Here is a 22,415-nt window from a genome sequence, read left to right as displayed (position 1 = left end):
CGGCAATGACAGGTGAGCCCAACGTGCAGCCATGTCTGAGCACCACTGAGCACACCCAGGGGTGGAGGATGGAGCCCGTATGCCTAGAGGAACCCGCACTGTCTGGAGAGAACCCAGGCTGCCCCTGTGGATGCTGGACCCTCAACCAGCCTCTTCATTCTGACATTTAGGGGTTCCCCAGCTCCCTGCCCCCACCCGCAGATGGCCTGTCTTTACACATAAGAGGACAGCTGAGGATCACCAGCCATGCAAGAAAAGCAGGGGGACCAGTTCCAATGTGGGAGAGGGACCCACAGGAAGTCATAGGTGACGTGTCAGTTTCGAAAGTTCCAGAAATAGCCTTAGAAGCATTCCTGAAAGACAGACATAACCTCAGAAAAACTAAAAGCAGAAATAATGTAATAAGAAGTGGTTGCCTCTGGGGAAAGGAATGAATTGAGGCCAGCAGGAAACAGACTTTTCAGTACATTTTTAAAAACCATACACAGCTGCTGTGTTTCCCCGAAAATAAGACCTAGCCAGACCATCAGCTGTAATGCGTCTTTTGGAGCAAAAAGCAATGTAAGACCCAGTCTTATTTTACTATAATATAAGACCGGGTCTTTAATATAATATAATATAATATAATATAATATAATATAATATAATATAATGTAAAATACCGGATCTTATATTGATTTTTGCTCCAAAAGACGTATTACAGCTGATGGTCCCGCCAGGTCTTGTTTTCGGGGAAACACAGTATGATTGATGACATGGATACTTACGCTACATGCTGTCTATACCGCTGATTACAGGCGTTTAAAGAGAAGAAATCAGAACGCAGAGCAGTGCTTGTCCAACCTGAATGTGCTTATGGCTCCCTTGGCAATCTTGTTTAAAGCAGTGGGGAGGGGCTGCTTTGGGTTGGGGCACATGTGGGGGTGCGTGGAGTGTGGGCCCAGAGGGCACTAGTGCTCCGCCCCCTCCCTCATGCCTGGCCCTCCGCAGAGATGCCCTCCGCAGAGATGCGTCTGGACATTCACCTGGGTCCTTTAGCACATCCTCTAATAAGCTGGGAAACAGGAAGTGAACTGTTACCTTGAGTTCTGTGAGCCGCTCCAGCAAATTAATCAGACCCAGGAGGGGGTCGTGGGAAGCTTCCATGTACAGCCAATTGGTCAGAAGCTCAGCTGACAGCCTAGATTTGTGACCGGCGTCTGGGAGCAGAGGCCGTCTGTGGGGCTGGGCCCTTAACCTGTGCTGTCTGGTGCTCGCTCTCCTGTGTAGTGTCTGCATTGAAACCCTGCTGGTGTCGCAGAAGGGGTTGGGGTGGGGAATCCCCCACGAGGCTGCTGTCTGAAGTGTGCACGGGCAGGACCAAGTATTTCCTACACAGTTATGCAGAGCATGAGCTCCGAAGGCACAGACACTCAGAGGAAGTGATCCAAATGCAGTCACTCACTGTGTCAGGGGCACACCCAGGGCCCACACCCACCCAGTAGGGTTCTGGCTGTCAGTCACACAGAGGCTCATTCAGGCAGCTCTTCTCTGCACCCTCCCCACTCTCGGCCCTGTTTCTGACCCCAACAGCACATCTGCAAGTCCACTACCTGAAGCTGGCCAGAGAGCCAGACAAGTCCAGCCCCTCCAGACAAGGGCCCTGGGACCACAGGATAGGCCTGTGATGGAGGAGGTGGGTGGGGCTCAGGGCGGCAGCTCACAGGCTCCCCACACCCACACCTGTGGGGAGGCACAGCAGGGGATGGGGACACTCCCTGAGGGTGATCCATCCCTTCCAGGGACACCTACTGAGAATAGAGGAAAGGCTACACCTGGGTTGTCTCGGGATAGTCCCGGTGGTTTAATTTTTCAAACCTTTTGCTTGTGGAATATTTTTTGTAAAATCTGTAATATGATTTGCTGTGGTATCAACAGACAACATGAAAGCAGCTGCCTGGGTGTGTGTGAGACGGTGGGAAATACCTCCCCTTGGTGAAGCAGGATGGGCTGAGAGAAACCACGCTGGTGGGTGAGGGGCCACCAGAGCTGAACAAAAGCGCCTGTGCCCAGTTCACAGGGGTGGCCGCTGTGCCCATGACAGTGAGGGGACCTGGGGTGGAGATCTGACGGGTTACAGAGGGGAGGAGTGTGGCAGTGGGTCACAGGGCACTGAGTAACTTACTCATGCAGGACCCACACAACACACATGTTTCCTCAGGTCCCCTGTGTATCAGGTCAGCGGGTGGGCGAGGAGGCTATTCTTCCCCAACGCCCCCACCCCACACTGTCCAGTCTAAAAGTACTTTCACCTGTGACAGGCAGCCGCCATCATTAGGGTCACCTTCCCACTTCACAGGGCGGACTGGGGCTCCAGACAGGTCACCCAGGAAACCCCAAGGCCTGGGAGCCAGGAGCGGCAGGGTCTGCACTGGAATCAGGAGTCCCGCCGCCCAGACTAACATTCTTCCCAGATGTGAGTCCCTCTCAGGGCAGCAGTGTCCCCACATGGTGACTCTGGGCCTTGAGAAGCCACACTGGGGGGTGGGGGGGATGGGGAGGCGGCCAGGCCTGTCCCAGAGAGGCCTCTCGCCTCATTCTCACGGCCCAGGCAGAGGAACCAAGGCCTGTCTGTGGCTACAGCCCAGCCCCGCTGCGTCCCCAAGGCCACCCTTGTCCAACCACAGCCGCTTCCCCTGTGCTCAGTGCGTCACAAATGGCCAGACCTGCAAAGGCTGGAGGCCTGACAAGTCTCAGCCGGTCTCCCAGCTGCGCTGGGACTGTCACCGCCCAAGCTGGAGGCTGGTGCCCCTGCCTCACCCCTGGGCATGCACACTGCTCCTCGGGTCCCCATCTGGCTTCCACAAGGTTTTCTCCTCTTAGTTCCAAGCCTCCTGTCAGTCACGCCAACCACTGGCCCCTTGAACCTGGAGAAGCCCCAGGAGGGGAACCTGCTCCTGCCCCGGCCTGGGCTCAGCTCCGGGCAGGGTCCTTTGGCTGGTGTCATCTGCGGGTGACATCAGCCTTTGTGTGGGACTTCCTCCTCACAAGGCCCCCTCTCAGCTGCTGGCTGCTGGCCGGGTCTCAGCATTTCTCACCCAGCACAACCGCTCCCCACCCGGCTCAGACCTCATGTCCCACCGCCCCCACCACAGGGGGAGGGCGGGCTCTGTGGGTCCCTGTGAGACGCCCTGATGGGGGCAGAAGGGGAGGGAGAGCCCACCCTCAGGCTGGTGCAAGTACAGGGCTGTCACCTGACAGTGGGCGTCCTGTGGTCTCACGCTAGTCCCGGTGCTGCCTGTGCGGGCGCTGGGGTGTCACACATGCTCTCCAACAAGACAAGCCACTTTCAGCTAAACTCCACGTGGCAGCTGGGACTGGTTTCTACTCAGCAAATAGTTCCTGAGCACATTTGTGCCTGGGCACCCACAGGGACTTTGTCTCCTGGCCGGTCACCACCTGCTGCCACTGAGCCCGAGGCGTCTACAGAGCAGCATGACCTCACCCAGCACCTCACCTTGTGACCGAGACAAGGCCCTGGAAGGCTCAAGACACTGCGCTCTATGAAAGGAAGGTGAGCTACTCTCCAGGAATGTCCCCACGGCCCTGAGCAGTCTGTCACAGGTATGCTGTCATCCCAGAGCTGACACCACAGCCCACCCCTCCTGGTCCTATCTGGGTGTCCCCCTCTTTAGGACCCAGGCATAACACAGCTGTTTCATCGGGAAGAAAAGGCAGTCCTTCCCCAGCGGGAGGGGAACCGCCCTGAGGGGCGGTGCCTGCCCTGTGGCAACATCCCACAGGGTCATGACAGTGGTTTTAAGGTGTTTGATTGCCACCTTGAGACCTAACTCCCCTTCAGACCAAAGCTGAGGTTTGACTACTCCTCACCCACCTCCTTCTCCCCTGGCTGGTCACACCCACCCCCTCCCCTCACCATACCCAGCACTGGGCTACGTCCCCACCAGACTGCATCCTGAGGCCACAGGATGACTGTTTCTCTGGGAGCCCAGCTGCCTGGAGGCAGGATGGAAACAGACAGGTGTTGATTCCATTCCTGTTTCTATACAGTGGAAGTGTGGGCCTCGTCTGTAAAATGGATAAAAAGTGGTTAATACCCACTTTGCAGGTTGTGGGGGGGGCCTGAGCTGCGGGCAGACAATGTCGCCCCTTAGTGGCTGAGCTCAGTACTGCCCGAAAGTCACGCGAGTGTTCCTGGATTTGAGGGAAGGTGCTCAGAAAAGGGAAGGGGTGGTGCACGTCTAATGAGGGTCAAGTCCGCGGCTTCTGAGCGGCCGTCTGGTGTTATGGAAAGAGACTGTGGGTTCATCTTGTTTGGGACTTCCAAATCGCTGATTCGCTCCTCTGCTTCGTCTAATCTACTCCTGAGTCCCTCTCATGTGTTCTTCATTTCAGTTATTGCATTCTTCATTTCTAACTGGTTCTTTTTTATGTTTTCTGTCTACTTTTTATGTTTCTTAGCTCTTTGTTGAAGTTCTCCCTGAGATCATTGAGCATCCTTATAACCAGTGTTTGAACTCTGCATCTGTTACATTGCTTGTCTCTGTTTTGTTTAGTTCTTTTTCTGGAGTTTGTTCTATTCTTTCATTTGGGACATTTTTCTTTGTCTTCCCATTTTGGCTGCCTCCCTGTGTTTGTTTCTATGTACTAGGTACGGCTGCTATGTCTCCCGGTCTTAGTAGAGTGGTCTTGTGTAGTAGGTGTCCTGTGGGGCCCAGTGGTGCGGTCTCCCTCATCACCTGAGCTGGGTGCTCCAGGTGTGTCCTCCTCTTGCAGTTGAGCCTTGGTTGCTGTTGGCATGTCAGTGAGTGGGATTGACCCTCGGGCTGATTGGTTGTGAGGACTGGCTGTGACTCCAGGGGAGGAGCCGTGGTGCAGAGGTTGACCCTATGGAGCAGGATTTGTTTTAGCAGTGGGCTCTGGTGCCTGCCCAGTCTGCCCTGTAGGTGCATTGTTTGTGGAGGTGGTTGGGTGGTGCTCAGGTGTGGTTTGAAGCTGGCCACCAGGTGTGATGGTTATGGGGTCTCTCAGGAGGGGCTCTGTTGCTGGGCAAGGTCAGCTGCTGCCTGTGCCCTGCCTGGGCCACTTGGTACAAGCTACAAAGTGATCTGCAGATGGTTGCCACTTGTGCTGGGTTTGGAGGCACCTGGGAGAGGCTAAGATGTGAACTGAGACCAGCTGCCACTAATGCTGGGCTTGGGGTTGCTTAGCAAGAGGTATGGGGCACTCCAAGACCAGATGCTGCTTGTTTGGGGTTTGTGCACCTTTGAGAGATTTTAGAAAAGTCCACAGCCCAAACTGAGACTGGCTGTTTGCATAGAAAAGCTGCTGGAAGTAGCTTGGGTGGGTTCACAAGGGTAGGGCGGGTCTCAGGGAATCACCAGGGCGGGGCCAATGGTGTTAGCCAGGTTGATGGAGACTCAATATGGCGCCCGCCTGCATTTGCATGCCTGGAAGGGGGAGGACTCAACAAAACAACGATGCTTATGCCAGAACTTCTGTCTGGGAGAAAGCTGTCCTCCAGTCCTTGTCCTGAAGCCAGACAACTCAGTTCCTCCCTGTATGTCCCTGGTGCCTTTCGAGCTGCTGTCCCAGTACTGGAGCTCAGAGCAAGTGAGCCCATCAGCGGGTAAGTCTGTGTGCAGACACTTTAAGAGGAGCGCTTGGGATTACAGCCACCCTCTGTCTCACTCAGTCACAATATCCCTGGTTTTTACAGCCAGAAGTTGTGGGGACTTCTCTTCCCAGCACAGGAACCCTGGGCTGTGGAGCCTGGTGTGGGGCTGGGACCCCTCGCTCCTCCACAGCTGAGATATCCCTCCTGATTTTTAACCACCACATGTGTGTGTGACCAGACCGTTCTGTGTTTCCACCCCTCCTATCAGTCTTGGCATGGCTTCTGTGTGTCCTTAGTTGTAGGAGTTTTGTTCAGCTAGATTTCAGGCAATTCTCAATGATTCTTTTCACCTTTTTTATTGTTCCTTTGAAGCACAAAAGTTTTGAATTTTGATGATGACCAATTATCTATTTTTGTTTTAGTGTTTGTTCTTTTGGTGTCATAACTAGGAATATACTGTAAAATCTAAGACCATGAAAATTTACCCCTATGTTTTCTTCTAAGCATTTGAGAGTTTTGCTCTTAAATTAAGTCTTTGATCCATTTTGAGTTAATTTTTGTATATGGTGTGAGGTAAGGGTCCAACTTCATCCTTTTGCACAGACTATCCAGTTATCCCAGCACCATCTATTGAAAAGAATTTTAATTCCCCACTGTATGGTTTTGGCACCCTTATTGAGATTAGTTGGTCATAAGTGTATGGGTTATTTTCTAAACTTTCAATCTATTCCATTGATCTATATGTCTACTCTTGTGCTTGTCTTAATGACTATTTCTTTGTAGTAAGTTTTGAAATTGGGAAGTGTGAGTTCTCCTACTTACTCTTCTTTTTAAAGAATGTTTTGACTAGTCTAAAGAATTGTGTCCCTTACAATTCCATATGAATTTAGAATCCGCTTGTCAATTTCTACAGAGAAGTCAGCTGAGATTCTGATAAGGCAATATTTTGTAGTTTGCACAATACAAGTTTTGCACTTCTTTTGTTAAATTTGTTTCTAAGTATTTTATTCATTTTGATGTGATTATAAGTAAAATGCTTTTCTTAATTTCATTCTTGGAATGTTCATCACAAGTGTATAGAAACACAACTGATTTTTGTGTATTGATTTTGCATTCTGTAACTTTGCCAAACTCACTTACTACTTATCATCTATTTTTAATGGATTCTTTAGAATTTTCTGCATTTTTTCATGTTATCTGCAAATATAGATAGTTTTAGTTCTTTCTTTGTGGTGTGGATGGCTTACATTTCTTTTCCTTGCCTAATGACCCTGGCTAGAACCTCCAGGACAATGTGGAATAGAAGTGGTGAGAGTAGACATCCCGTTGTTGACCTTATGGGGAAATCATCCAGTCTTGCATCATTAGTATGACATTAGCTTTGGATTTTTCATAGACGCCCTTTATCAGGTTGAGGAATGTCCTTCTATTCCTAGTTTGTTGGGTGTATTTACTATGAAAGGCTGTTGGATTTTGTGAAATGTTTTCTCTGTATTTATTGAGATGATCATGTGATTTTTTTTTTGTACTTCAGATTTATACCAGCTTTATTCTATTGTATTGCTGTATTATTATGATATTATAATTCCTAATAAGAAATATATACTTGGTCTCCCTCCCCATCCTGGGTGCAGAGCTCCAAAAATTCTTGGAAGTTCCTAAGTGAGGAAAGCTATAACAGTGTCTTTTGTTGTGCTAATGACTGCACCTAAGGATAGGGCTGTGGCCAGGAGAACCAACCAAGTGATTAGAGGGTTGGAACTTTCAGTCCCACCCCCCACACCTTCTCTGGGGAGGGGAGATGAGCTGGAGGTTGAATCAATTGCCAATAGCAAATGATTTAATCAATTATGCCTATGTAATGAAGCTACCATTTAAAAACAAAAGCAAGGACTGGGTTCAGAGAGCTTGCGATTCGGTGAACACCTAGAGCAGGGGTGTCCAAACTTTTTTCAATGTTTTTCACCAAGGGCCATATGCGGTAAAATACACAAACAGCCGGGCCACTCACTCCAGGTGTAGTACGTATTGCCTCACCTGGTTTATTTAAGTAAACTAAACATATTTTTGGAATTTGCTGCGGGCCAGTAAAAAATGGATTGCGGGCCGCAGTTGGCCCGCGGGCCGCAGTTTGGACACCCCTGACCTAGAGATTCAGGAATAGTAGCATGCCCAGAGAGAGCATGGAAGCTCCGGGCCTCTTCCCACGTACCTTGCCGTATGCATCTCTTCCAAATGGCTGTTCCTGAATTATATCCTTTTAGAATCAACAAGTAATCTAGTAAGTAAAATGTTTCTCTGAGTTCTGTGAGCTGTTCTAACAAATTAATCAAACCTGAGGAAGCGGTCATGGGAACCTCTAAGTTATAGCCAGTTGGTCAGAAGCACAGGTGACAATCTCGACCTGTGATTGGTGTCTGAAGTGGGGTTGGGGGCAGTCTTTAGGCCTGAGGTCTTAACCTGTGGAACCCGGTGCTATCTCCAGGGAGATAGTGTAAGAACTGAGTTAATTGCTTGGTGGTGGTGTGTGTTGGGGGGTAGGGGGGGATCACACATTGAAATTGGAATTCCAGCAATTGATTTGGGGGTGTTAAAGCAAACTTACATCCCTGGGATGAATTCCACTTGGTCATGGTGTATAATTCTTTTTATATATTACCAGATGTGGTTTGCTATTATTTTGTTGAAAATTATTGCATTGGTATTCATAAGAGACATTGGTCTGTAAGGTTTCTGCTGATGTTTGAGGGTTTTTTTTTTGGGCGGGGGTGGAATCAAGTTAATATTGTTCTCATAAGATGAATTGAGAAGTGCTCTTTTCTCTTCTATATTTTGGAAGTTTGTGAAAAACTGGCATTAATTCTTTTTTGAATGTTTGGTAGAATTAAGCAGTGAAACATTCTGAACCTGAGATTTTCTTTGTGGTTAGTTTTTTGATTACTTATTCAATCTCTTCACTTTGTTATAGAGCTATTCAGATTGTCCATTTCTTTGTGTGTGTGTCAATTTTGGGTGTTTTTGTCTTTCTAGAAATTTGTCTATTTCATCTATGTTATCTAACTTATTGATGTACAAGTATTCATACTATTTCTTTATAATATTTCTTATTACTATAAGATCAATAGTAGCAACCCCTCTTTCATTTCTGATTCTAGTAATTTGAGTCTTCTCCATTTTTTTCTTGCTCAAACTAGTTAACAGTTGTCAATTCTGTTGATCTTTTCAAAGAACCAGCTTTTGGTTTCTTTGATTTTTATCTCTTGTTTTTCTATTCTCTATTTTATTAAATCCATTCTAATACGTAGTATCTCTTCCTTCTGCTTATTTTAGTTTTACTATGGTCTTCTTTTTCCAGGGCCTTTGGTGGAATGTTAGGTAATAAATTTTGAGGTCTTTCTTTTTTCATAAAACAGGCATTTACAGGTGTACATTTCCCTCTAAGCACTGTGTTAGCTACGTCCCATAAGTTTTGGTATGTTGTATCTTCATCTTTATCAACTCAGAGTATTTTCTGACTTTCTTTTTTATTTGTTCTTTGACCCACTGGTTACGTAGGAGCCTGTTGTTTAATTTCCACATATTTGTGGGTTTCTCAAAATTTCTCATTACTGAATTTCTCAATAAATTCTCATTTATTCCATTATGGAATTATAGAAGATACTTTCTATGATTTCTTTTAGATTTATTGAGATTGAGTTTGTGGTCTAACATATGATCTATCCTTGAGAATGTTCATGTGCAATTGAGAATAATAAATATTCTTTTGTAATTTGGTAGGATGTTCTATAGATAGATGCCTATTAGGTTTAATTGCTTTATAGTGTTAAGGCTTGCATTTCCTTGTTGATTTTCTGTCTAGTTGTTCTATCCATTATTGAAAGTGGCGTATGGAAGTCACCAGCTATTATTTGGAATTGTCCCTTTATCTGTCAGTTTTTGCTTCATGGATTTTTAGTGGAGCTCTGTAATCAAGTGCATATATATGTATTATAGTTATATTTTCATGCTGTATTGTAATATTTGTATAATTTTTTAACCTTTACTTTCAATCTATTTTTGTTGTTGAATCTAAAGTGTATCTCCTATAGACAACATACAGTTGGATCATGTTGGTTTTTTTTAACCAATCTGACAATCTTTGCCTTTTGCTTGAATTGTTTAGTCCATTCACATTGAATGTTATTATTGATATAATTTGATTTATGTCTGCCATTTTACTTTTGTTTTCTACATGTCTCATCTCTTTTGTTTCTCTCTCTTTCCCCTTTACTGCTTTTTTTTTTTTGCACTGAGTGAATATTTTCTAGTGTAGCACTTTAATTTTGTTAATAATATTTTCACTGTATTTTTGAGTTTTAGGGTTTGTTTTTGTTTTTGTTTTAGTGGTTGTTCTAGGGTTTCCCATATACATCTTAACTTATCAAAATCAGCTTCCGGGTTTTACTAGCTTAATACCATAAACTTAATATATAGAAATATTGTTCTTATATAGCTCTAGTCTCTTTTTCTCATGTTCATAGTATTATTTTTATACTTATCACATCTACTAGAAACCCAACAGTACATGGTTAAAATTCTTACTTAGTTCTCTGCAGTCGTTTCCTTAGCCAATAGTTGGGATTTGGCAGAAGTAACCAAAAGCCCCCACGTTTGCTGAGTCTTAGCCTCAGTGACAGGCATGGAGGGGCAAGATGAGAAATGTTGGGTTCTGCTCCTGCCTGGAAGAAAGACCTATGGCTGGGAGCTGGGAGTCGAGGGGGGTCTATGGAGAGCCCTGTGTTCTTGGCTGCAGTAGTTTGGAGTGGAGTCTCTGCTTTACTAAGCTGAGAGGGAGAAAGAGGGAGCAGTTTGGTTCAAACACCACGGACTCTCACCTTTCTTACTGAGTTTACATAGATTTTCTTGAATAGATGTTTCTTCATTTGCTGTTTGTCCTTGGGACCATGTCTGGAGGCTTTAAATTTTTAAAAATAATTTTACCAGTTTCACTGGGGGTAGGTCCACGGCCTATTATGCCACAAGTCAATACACCCTTCCAATGCAATCTTAATTGCTTCTATCAGCGGCCTTTCTGATACCATCTAAGCTATCGCTGTCACTTACCTGTCCAGCAATAAGCAACAGACTCCTCTTTTCCTGGCCTGATAATGAACTTTTTCATATTTGGGGGCCAAATGACACTCCCTTTAGTAACTTTTCTTTTAATTGCTCTTACTTCTAAAGATGCTTGTGATGATGTTCTGACCCTTTGTGCCTTTGAGGTCTACGCGTGTCAAAAAAAATCAGGACTATAATAAGGCCGATGGACTTGGGTGCAATCTGTGTCCATGGCTGAGAAATTTCATTCTCAATTTCTAGCACTCGAAAAAGTACTGCCACCCCAAGTGCTCAGATACTTGTTTCTGATACTGTTCCTCAGTGAAAATAACTAGAGCTCCTTAGAAAAATGGCTGATTCCAGGACTGGGGTGGGAAATATGCAAGATGGGCCTGAAGTGCCAAAAGGAAGGAAATACAAACAAACAACAACAACAACAACAAAAACCCTGCAACTATGGGAATTATGTCAAAGGGACACAGGAGCCAACTAAAGGAGCTCCCAATAGCCAAAGCTAGAACAATCTGTGGAGAAAAAATAAAAGTAGTATTAGACTATATCCCAACATATAAAATAATTGTCAATAAGTTCATTCTGATATCAATAACTGAATAAACGACTGAATGGAAAAGTGCCTTAGAGGTTCCCAGGAACCTCAGGCTGTCTCCAGACTGACTTGAGAGGTAGGAACGGCTGTCCCCATTCTACAGAGAAGAAAACCAACTCAGAGACGTGAGGATGGAAAGGGTGACAGACCTAATTGGGGAGCTGGATTTGCTGGTGATGGCGGGCACCTTTGCTCGGCCCTTCAAAGCCGGCGTCGCTTCCAGGGATCAAAATATTCTCTCCAGAGCTGGATATTTCCCGAGTTACCCCCAGCCCCAGGAAAACAGCCGTGTCCCATGTCCCCTCCCCGGGCACTCTGCTTCACTTGCCAGTCTTCTGCAGGGGTGGGAAGGAGGCCTCACTGTCCTCTTTGAGGGCGTTGCCCTCAGGAGTCCCTTACTTATCTGGATCAAGACCTCGGATTTGAGACACAGGATCCCAAGGGTCCCCCATTTCCAATGGTAACCCACCCCACGCCGAAATAATTCTCACCCAGCCCAGCCCCAGCCTGGGACCTGGGCCTCGAGACCCCCGTCCTGTTTCCCTGGTCCCAAGCTTAGACGCCTGCTGCGTCAAGACCCTAGCGCATGCTGCCGGATGTGGCCCCATGTCAAGGAGCCCCGGCTGCATGTTTACACGGGCAGACGCCCCAGCTGTCCACCTGCCAACCGCTCCCAGTTTCCCTGGCTCTAGCCACGCCTGTCTGCCCTGTGGTCAGTCTGGGAGTGGTTGAAAACGACTCCAGGAACCTCGGCACCACCCACAGCCAGTGCCCCTCTTGAAGCATCTTCCGGTGCTGACCCCGGTCCCTCTCCTCTGGCTGCGCCTGGGCACTGATGCCACCTGGCGGCTGAAAACAAAACTACCGCTAAGGATTTCCTGAAAAGAGCCCTTCCAACATATAGTCGCCATTGAACAAACGTGGAATGAGACCCTACTGTGTGCAACACATCTGGGAAACAGAAACAGGAAGCAAAGCCGTTGTCTTAGATGAGCCTACAGTCTAGCGGGAGGTAGAAGTAGAAACTATTTCAGCACATGTGAAATCTGAAACAAAGCAGGCAGGCCTCTTGGAAGAGTGTGCAGGGTGACCCGCAGAGCAGCGCGTGCGCACTCCGCCAACAAAAGGGGCAGGGGCTGCAGGAATGCGAAGAGATATGGTTCAGGGCCTTGAGGGCGGGTCTTTGCTCCCGAAGGAGGGAAGACGGTCGTGAAGTGAAGTCAGGTCCCAGGGCTGTGGGACTCGCGCTCCCAAATCTGCATGTGAGCGTCCTGAGATGTCAGAAATGGCCCGCGCACTGGCCTGCGAGGCAAGTTAATTCGGCAGAAAACACTGGGCTACTCGTGTACAAGCGGTGAGCTCAGCAGGGCGTCTGCTTGGAAAAAGAAGGAGTGGGAATCCCATGGTCACAGGTTGTGAAATAGCAGACTGAAGAATTTGAGTTGGTGTCCCACTGGAGCTGGGACAATGGCTATCTCAGAAGGGTCTGGTCTGTAGTATTTCCCAGTTTATGACCCTGGCACCTCCCCCTCCATCCCCACCCTCTTAGGACAGCTCACCTGCAATTTGGTCCTTTCAGTGAAACCCTATTCGGGTCATAGTAGCACAGCCACATCACTAAGTACGAGCCACTTAGGATGGACCTGTCTGTCCCCACCAGACCCTCTCCAATGGACCAGTCCCTTCTTCCACAGGTAGCTAGTGAGCTCCCGTGTGCCAGTTACCACTCCAGGTGCCAGGGTCCACCATGAAAGGCCCTACACAAAGGTCACAATAAATAAGGACATTATATAGTACGTTCCACAGTGGAAGGGCTCTGGACAAAGCTGAGTGTGGTGGGTGGGGACCTGGAGGTGAGTGTTACATCAGGAGGACAGAGCAGGCTCCATCCGGGAGACTTTTGAGAGCAGACTGGAAGGTTAGGGAGTGACCAAGTGGACATCCGGGCGAATAGCTTTCCTGACAGAGGTGACAGCCCTGTCATGGCGGTGAGTGTGGCCGGAGCAGATGAGAGCACAGTCAAGAAGGTCAGGCAATTCTGAGGCCAGAGAGGTTCATGTTGACCTAGAACCTCAAGATGCCAGAGTCAGAAAAGGCCTCGAGTCCGTGGGATAACCCACAACTGGCTGGACAGATGAAAAAGCGGGGTGAGCAGGGCAGGGGGCATTTTCCCAAGGGGCACTGGAATGGAACTCGCTTCCTGGACGGTATTTCCCAGACCCACCCGTGCTAGAGCGGACCTTGGCTGGGTCGTGCAGGGCTGTGCTCTCCATTCCCAAGTATCCAGGAAAGACTGGCCCGGTGGCCACTAGAGCGAGGTTGCGGCAACGCTTCCCACCAGGGGGCGCTAGCGCCACACGCAAGCATTTCCCTGCGCCCTGGGAACTGCCGTCACGGACTCGCCCCATGTGATCCTGACCCCAGCGGTCCCCGCGGTTCCTTCCAGTCGCGCTCGCCCCTTCTCTCAGTTTCTCTTTTTTTCCCTCTGCCCCCGGCCTTGGGATGGGGATCCCAGCCAAGAAGAGCCCTTGAAAGGGGACCCCAGTCTAGTTTTGAGGGGCAGAGTGGGAGCAGATGAGGGGGCCGGGCGTGGGCGGTGTGGCCTGTGAGAGTCCCCGGCGCGATCTGCCCCGCTCCCTGGGGGCTGACTGTGGCTCTTTCCTGTTATGTTACTGTTGCGGGCTACCCAGGGAATGGGGCAACCCGCGGGGCTCGGGCAGAGGCAAGGCCCAGGAGGGAGAAGGGAGTCTGCAGTGCCTGGGAGGCCTTTTCCGGTCCAGAGCCACGCCTCACAGCCCTGTCACAGGGTTTGTCACCTCCCAGCAGCTCCAGAGAGAGGGGCTGGCTCCCAGGGGCTCCCTTCCTGCCCCCAACTCCTGGATGTCTCAGGATGAGAGCGTGCGGAGTCTGCCCACTGACCAGCTCTGGCCTCACTGGTTCCCACGGGGCTGGGGGGGGAGGGGCTGCCCCTGGGGGCTGCCGCTCTCCGGCCCTGCGTGTGCCCAGGCCACACCCACTTGGCACACACACTCCCGCTGGCAAAGCTGAGACTGCAGAAACCTCCCCCACCCGCCCACTCCCCCAGCCCAGAGCTCCGCAGTCTGAGGGACGTGTAACCAGGACCAGGCGATGAAGGCAGAGGGTCACACAGAGGCTCTCACCCCGCTGCCCTCCAGCAGCCCCTTCTCCTGGGCCTCGCCCTAAACCCCCAAACCTGAATAGTGGAGGCCAGTGGGAGTCCCCTGCTGACCAGGGAAACAGGCCCCTCCCCTGAACTTTGGTCGTGCTCAGTAGCTGGGCTGAGGCCAAGAATAAGGTTTCCCGTCTTCCAGGCAGACTTCCTGCTGGCTGGCGGCTGGGAAATCCCGGGGGCTGAACTCAGCGCTGCCAGGCCAGACAGGGCGCTCTGTGCCCTCCTGCAGGCAGAGAGGGTGCCAGGGGCAGAGGGTAGGGCTGAGGGCACTAGGAGAAAGGGCTGGGCTCTGCTGGGCTGGGCATACCAAGGACCAGGGATTGGGGGCTGACAGGGCGGGCTGGGAGGTACCAGGGGACTGAACAGGTGGCAGGAGCCCAAGGGGGAGCCAGGGGTGACCCCACTCACCCCTGCACTTCTTGGGTATTGAGGTTGTATCATTATCTGCCAGCTCTGGGGCGGGGGTAGGGGACTGTGGGGGGAGTGAGGGGCTGTGGAGGAGAGTACAGCAGGGGAGGGATCTGTGGGGGAGGGGGGGAGGACACCAGATTGGTCTGTCAGGAGCAGAGTGGGTGCTGCCAACCCAGGAGGAGGGATTGTTCTGGGCTGAGGTGGAGGCAGAGACAGCTGGCAAAGCCCAGTCTCCCCCACGTGCTGGGAAGTGGCGTCTCTACCTCCAGTGGCTGGGTTGGAAAGACAGGAATGGAGGAGAGAGGGAGTGGAGTGAGGGGTGCCCACAAGGCAGAAAGCAAAGCCCGAAGTCAGAGAGGGCAGCTGAGCTCCGAACGGTGCTGTGTGTTGGGGTGCCTATTCTTGTCCTGTTTCCCTAGAGAGCCCACTGGGGCCCTCACCACAGCTGTGCCACGCCTCCTCCAGCCCTCCCGCTGATGGGTCAGGGGACCATGCCCAGAGCCCAGCCAAGGGCAGCAAGCCTCATCTTCCTGGCAGTGAGCATGTCCCCCCAACCCAGGCAGGGACCTGGTGTCAGGACACGGGCCAGTCCTGGAGAGGGGTTGGGGTGCTGCCAGGGTTTGCACAGCACAGAAGCCTAATTAAATTCTCATCTTCATGCAACAGTCTAAACCAACCTTTGCACCTCCCCTCCCCTCACTGTCTTCCCAAACCCAAGCCATCAGCTTCTCCCTACTCCCCATCCTGTGAGAGAAACCTGGAGTTCTCTTTCACTCTCTCCTCTGACAGCCCAGATACAAGCTCTTACCAAGCGCTGCCTTTCCTGGGGCTCTAGCCCCAGTCACCTCGTTTCATTTCAAGTCAACAAGCCTTCTTGGGCGCTTTCCAGGGGCTGGCTGATGTCAGGCCCTGGTACACAAAAGGTGAGTAAGACAGGGCCTCGCCCTGGGGGAGTCACGGCACTCAGTCAGACTGAGGTGTCCTCCTGGGAGCACAGAGAGCTTGGAATCAGAGATGAATGTCTGCCTGGGGGTGAGGAAGGCAGCCTGGACCGTTTCCGGTTGTCCTTCATAGAACGCGTGAAGTGGTGGCCCACCAGGGGCTGGCCAGGTGGCCATGTGCAGTTTTCCAAGTCTGTGTCTCTTCAACAACGATATGGGGATAGAAGCCCTTGCGGGATCTGCTGTAACAACAGCCAGCACTTACTAGCTCTCAGGGGTACCGAGCTGTCCTTGGAGTTTTACATTTGTGTGTCATTTTGTCCTGGCAACTGCCCTACAAGGTCGGTGACATTATCATCCCTATTTTGAGATGAAGAAACTGAGACTCAGAGACGTTGGGCAGATTGTCCAATTCTGCCCGACTGAAAAGGATAGGAGCCAAGACGAAGCAAGACTGTTTCACAACCCAACCCTACTCACCCCTGCAAGTCTGTCTTCAAAATAATCGTAATAACAGGTAACTTTTCTTTTTTTGCACTCTACCCTGTGCCAGGCTCTCTGTCAACTCCTTTCCTTGCGTTTAGTCCTTTGCCCAACCTTGAACGGCAGATGAGGTCCTATTATGAGAAAATCGAGGCTCAGGAAGGTTAAGCAACGTCCATCGTCACACAGCTGACACCTGAGTCTGCCCAGCACCCGCCCATGGCTCAGCCTGTCTGGTCACCTCCCAGACTGTCATCACACAGTCACCACACACAGCCTCTCTTCCTTCTCGCCTTGTTAATCTTCCCAGCACTCTCCACTCCGCCTCTTCCATTCCTGCCCATGGCCAAGGCCCAACTCAAAGCCCACCATCTGTCCGGGAAGCTCTGAGCACTCGCTCATTCCAGCGTCCCGTCCTCTCCTCTCCCAGATGGACGGAGCACATCTGTGGCATGTATTTTGGCACTTGACCATATTTAATTGACAGTGTAATCATATATTATTTGGACTTGTCTTCTAATTACTTAATGTTTACAAATTTTATATCTCCAACCAGCGGACAGAAATCTTTGAGGGCAAAGACCTGTCCTTTCCCTTTGCCTATTCAGTCTCCTGCCCTCGTCAGCTTGCACAACAGGTGCTCCAAGAAACGGGGGCTCAAAGGGCTGTCCGTCACCTTCACATCTGACCATTGGACGTGTATCTACACGGCCGCGCTAGTTCCCTGGGCCGGATGCAGCCTACACCTCACAGAAGGCAGCTTCCCCCAGTGCCTCTCTACCCTTCCCTCCTGGATCCTGGGTTGCCGTCCCCACTGGCAGCACCAATTCCTGCCCCACACCCTGTTCTCCCTGAATGGGGGTGCAGACAGGGCACACACAGGTGACAGCACTCAGGCCGTCCTGTGTCTTGGCAGCGACCACGCCATCAAGCCAGCTTTCATTGCTGGGCAATCCTCCCCGTGGCTCAGGGTCCTGCACTCAGGAGGCCCTGCACGCTTGGTCACCGTGTTGAAGTTCTGAGTTGTGTTTGAACAAGTGACCCCGCGCCTTCCTTTTGCACTGGGCCCAGGGAGTTACTCAGCCAGTCCTGTTTATGATCCCTGCCACGACCTGGAGCCCATGCAGACGAAGGTGAAAACACAGTCTGGGGACCAGCAGCCTGGGCTCCTTCCCGGCTCTGCCACTGATGAGTGACAAGGGACTCCTGGGGCAAGTTGCCAGACCTCTCCCAATTGGCTCCCAGCTCAATGTCACCATTCCACGGCTTTCTCATCTGTCAAGCACAGGTTCCCCTGAGTGTTTCCAGGCAGGTCACGTGAGAACACATGCAGCCAGCACACAGCAAGCTCCTGACAAATGAGAGCTACTGTGGCCGCTGCTGGGGCAGGAGACACAGATGGGAGCTGGGGACGCAGATGGTACTGGAAAGAGCCGGAGGCTTGGCCTGGAGACCAGATGCCTCACCCTCTGGGTCAGGAGATCAGAGAAAGAGCTCCTAAGAGTCCAGCCTGTCTCCACCACTAACACACGTTCCCCTCCCTCCACTTCTCCTGCCCCCGCAGCCAGCGCTTGTGCACATCTCTGGCTATTTTCTGACCATGGCTTGAACATGACTATGGAAACTTGGCACAAAACATCTGCTCCGAAGTGCTCTCTCTCTCCCTCTAATTTGTGCTGATCACCTCCTCCAGGAAGCCTTCTGTGATAGTCTCGCCCTCCTCTCCTCGACTCTAGGACCAGAGTTGTACTGCAGTTGCTCATACCTCTCGTAGCTGTGACTTCCTGCCCTGCCGACCATGGCCTGGAAGCAGATGCCATGTCCCCAGCAGATACAACCGCCTGAGCCTGTGAAATTCTCCCCACCGTGTCAGGATGCCTCTTCCTGAGTTGTGAGCTCTCTGCAAACCCACTTCTCTGTGCTCATTTTTCATTTTTGTCAAGGATAGTGGCACATGCCTGCCCCTTCTCACCTTCTCAGAGTGATGGAAGGTAACTCAGAAAGGAAGCTGAAACTCTGGAAGTCAGGGTGCAAGACAAATGCCGTTTACACACCCTCTGTCCTCAGCTACAAGGTAAAGGGAACATCCCGGAGCCATAGGAAGATCCCTGGAGAACAGAGCCCAGGGGAACCAGGACCTGAACTCCAGCCACTGACAGGTTGGCTGACCTGACAGTGTCTTGTCCGGGACTGTTTCTCTGAGTTGGGGTTCCTAGTGTTGGGGGGTGGTACCTGCACAGCCCAGGTGCATCTATGGCTGGCTCCTCCAAGATGCCTTGGGCCGAGCTTTTATGTGTCTCCTGATGATTGAAGGAAACTGGAACCGGCCCTAACCAAACATCCGCGTTCTGGAAACTATGCTTTATGCCTTCCTCGCATGCAGTTTGTTCAGTCTGGATCCTTTCCGCCTGCTCCCAGTGTATGCTGGGAGGACAGGGGTGGGCCTCCCCTCCCAAATATTTCCCTAAACGTTTCTGTCTAAATGTGAAATAACTCAAGTAGTAGAGTCCACTCTTGAGGGAGTGAGCTGGGTGCAGTCAAGTGCCTTCCCATGTTGGTTGAGGCTTGGGCTTTAATCAGTAACAGTGACATGCGTGACTGTATTCCATACCCAGAATTAACTGTCTCTAAGAATATTTGATGGAGAGATAATGGGGGGCCCGGAAATGCCTTGTTCCCATTCCAAATATTGTGAATAAAGCTTATTGTGTTCTTATTTGGTTCTGTAATCTATTGCCATGTGATAAGCCAGCCCAAAACTCAGCAGCCTAAAACAAGGGCGATCATAACAGACCTCGGGATTTGGTGGCTCAGGGGCCCGGACAGGGCTCAGCTGGCTGATTCTTCTGCTCTATGCGGCGTCACCTGGTGGGGTGTAGCCGGCGGCTTGGCGGGGCCGGACCGTCGGAGATGATCTTTCTCACATGTGCAGTATCTTGTCTGAGATGGGACACAGACTGGACTTGGCTGGGAGCCTTCCCCTTTCCCTGTAGTCTTGGGGTCTCTGGTAGAGGGACTGGACTTGTGTGATGAGGATTCAGGGTTCCAAGAGGAAAAGGTGAAGCTGGAAAGCCTCCTGAGGCTGGGCCCAGACCTTGCAGCATCACTTCTGCAGTGCTCTGTCGGTCAAAGCAGCCAAAAGCCAGCCAAAGTTCAGGAAAAGGGGAAACAGACCCCACCTCTCCAGGGAGGAGGGGCAAAGAATTTGTGGCCATGTTTAATCCACCACAGGGTGACCTGACAGGGACTCAGAGGCAAAGGTGTGTGGGAAAGGAGCCTGGGGCTTAAAAGGCGAGGGAGAGTTGCTTCATGTGAAAGTGAAAGTTTCAGGCTGGGCTGAGGTCCCTGAAGAAGGCAGTAAAACACCTGCTCAGAGAGCTGCCCTCACCCCACCCCAAACGCCGATCCCAGGAGTTGCCCTCACTGGATAATGCAAAACACAGCCTGCGGTCTAGAACCCACTCGACCCAAACACCCAGCCTTGTTCTAGGACCCTCCGCTCCCAGGCTCCTAACTACTCCCATCCTCTCCTGTCCTGACGAATTCGGGCCCTGTGCCCCTTGGCCGGGCTCTCCCAGAGCTGGTTCTCCAACCAGCATCACCACCGTCCGTGTCCTGGGCACTTACTTTGTACCAGAGTTTGTGCTGAGCGCTCAGTGCCCATTATTATACAGACTCCTTGAGACAAGGCTTTTCTCTCACTTTATAGGTGAGGAAACCAGCGTGATCATGCAATGCCCCTAAGCTGAGTGGTCCAGCCTTAGTGTGTGGGCTCAAAGCCCGTGCTGTCATCTCATCTAATCCTCTGCCGTCTAAATGACCTGCCCAATCCTTATGCCTGTGTCTTACAGTCTAGGCTCCCACAGTGTGAGGGGCTGGAGGCCCCCCAACATGCGAATCAGGGGCTGCTTTGGATGGGAAGGAAGGAAACTCAGGGTCCCTAAACCCTTAGAGCAGAGAAGGCGAGGGATGTCTCTGTTGAAGAGTTATAGCCAAGGCTTTTGTCTTGATTTACGTCACATCACAGTGTGTGGGTCGGTGGTGAGAACGAATGTGTGCGTGATATCACAGAGATAAAAGGGAACTAACGAAGCAGGACAATAACTGACTTAGCTGCGTAAATTGCCGTCAGTGCACCACCCTCAGCTGGAGGTCAGGCTCTGACTGCCTCAATTCTGCGGAAGGCAGCAGCAAACCCAGAAGTGAAAAAGCTCTCTGGGTACCGGAAACAGCTGACAGATCTATGGAACCAAAGCCAGGTCCTGGGCTTCCATGCAGACCCTCACCAGCTCCGCCGAACAAAATGTCTAAGAGGTCGACTGGCTTCTCAGCCTTTGGCCCTGGGAGGACAGGTGGGGTATGGGTGAAAGCCATTCTAGCGAGGGACACGTTGTGAGAGCAAAGGGACAGCAAACAACTCCAAAGCAGACCCGGCATTGTGTCAGATGTCACTTCGCTCTGGAAAAAGGCTTGTAAAGCCTGTCAGGGTGCCTGGTGTCTTTTCAGCCCTTTCACACACACTGTCTCGCTCCATCTCTACAGCCAGCCTCGGAAGCAGGCAGCCATGGAGAAAGCAGATGCTCAGAGAGGCTCAGCAACTTTCCTTCTTTCCCTCGATTGCAGCTGGATGAGCAGGGCTGGGAATAAACCCGGACCTTGTGATTGTGGACACGTGGCCTTTTCCTCTGCACCAGTACACGTCCTTTGTCATAACGACGACTGTGAGTCATCAAGAAAAGGTCAGCTTACATCTAGTAAACCGTTGAAGAAAACAGGGAAGTAGGTAGTACCTTTTTAAAAAATATTTTTTGTAAAAATGATACAAAGAGAGTTTGGCATTTAGGATAAAGTTCAGCTTTCTGTTCTCAGCTGCATCCTAAGTTCTGGTCATTTCCTTTTCACGCCTGGTTGCTGTACAGCACGATGGCATCCATGGACATCACCCAGGGGTGTCTCCTGAACGTCCTGGCACCAGTCGTGTGTCCCCACCTCTGTTCTACTACCTTCCTTCAGTCCCCTCCTTGTCTCCTCAGCACCCATCCAACTCCCGGGTGGGATCCCTGCCTCCAGTTCTGAGCCCTGGAATGTATCCTGCACTTGCACGGTTCTGACCCAGCCCATAGGAGAAATTCCTACATGTCAGGTGCCGCCAGGGCCTCTGTCCGCAATCCAGCAACCAGCCTGCACGGCTCCGCTCTCACCCACTGGGCTCCCGCCCGCTCTCCAATGCCAAAGGCTTGCATCTACCAAGTCTCCATCATGTCCGCTGACTCTGCTCTTGTCCTGGCTGCACTTTCTTTGTCCGTTCATCCGCTTGATGACTTTCTGCAGACAGCTGAGCTGTGTCCTGGACGCCTCCTTCTTGGTGTCCTGCGGTACTCACCTCCACACCACATGCATCCTCCCTTACACGGATCTGTCGGGAGGCTCACGGTCTGGGGTAACCAAACCCCTCACCTAAAGCAGCCTGAACAGTAGGGGGCTTGTTGTGTGTTTACAAGACGTCTGGAAGTCGATGTTTTCAGAGTTGGCTCGCTGACGCCGGGTTCTCAGCGAGCAGCTCCACAATTCTCTCGGCCCTTCCCCGGGTCGGTCTCAGCATTTCCAAACTCACGCGACGACATCCCAAATCAGGGCAGATACACGAGTTTGCTAGGGCCCCCATAATGCAGTGCCACGGGCTGGGTGTCTTAGACAATAGGACTTGATTCTCTCACAATGCTGGAGGCTGGAAGTCCAAGATCAAGGTGTCGTTGGCAGCGTGTGTTTCTCCTGAGGCCTCGCTTTATGGCTTAGATGACATCCTTCTCCCCATGTCCCACGTGCTCTCTCCTGCGTGTGTCTGTGTCCAGATTTCTCCTTCTTTATATGAGCACCAGTCGTGTTCATTAGGGTCCACTTTGATGGCCTCTGTAAAGACCCCATCTCCAAATATACTCACATTCGGAGGTGCTGAGGGCTGGGACTTCAACATGCATTTCAGGGGAGACACGAGTCAGTCCGTAACAGCAAAAGATGCAGGCAGAGCAGTTCCCCTCTGGCAATCTCTCTTTTCGTGTGAAAACC

The 22,415-nt window shown here is 50.9% G+C and overlaps 1 long non-coding RNA gene across 4 annotated transcripts; it reads left to right on the top strand.

Moving 5' to 3' along the window:
* Window positions 1–2,549: 2,549 nt before the first annotated feature.
* LOC141568570 (uncharacterized) lies at window positions 2,550–19,065 on the top strand. 4 transcript variants are annotated; one of them, XR_016021803.1, is made up of 4 exons: window positions 9,849–14,768; window positions 15,715–15,848; window positions 16,208–16,383; window positions 17,914–19,065. It is a non-coding gene; the product is annotated as an uncharacterized LOC141568570 (long non-coding RNA). The 4 variants fall into 4 exon arrangements; XR_016021804.1 differs by having other exon boundaries at window positions 9,853–14,768; window positions 18,043–19,065; XR_012491725.2 differs by having other exon boundaries at window positions 9,881–14,768; window positions 18,086–19,065.
* The last annotated feature ends 3,350 nt before the right edge of the window (window positions 19,066–22,415 follow it).

This window comes from Rhinolophus sinicus, chromosome 7 (genome assembly GCF_057876585.1).
Source record: "Rhinolophus sinicus isolate RSI-liver-muscle chromosome 7, RSI-T2T, whole genome shotgun sequence".
Lineage (NCBI taxonomy): Eukaryota > Metazoa > Chordata > Mammalia > Chiroptera > Rhinolophidae > Rhinolophus > Rhinolophus sinicus.
The sequence above is the reverse complement of the archived record's forward strand: the minus strand, read 5'-3'. Positions and strand labels throughout refer to the sequence as shown.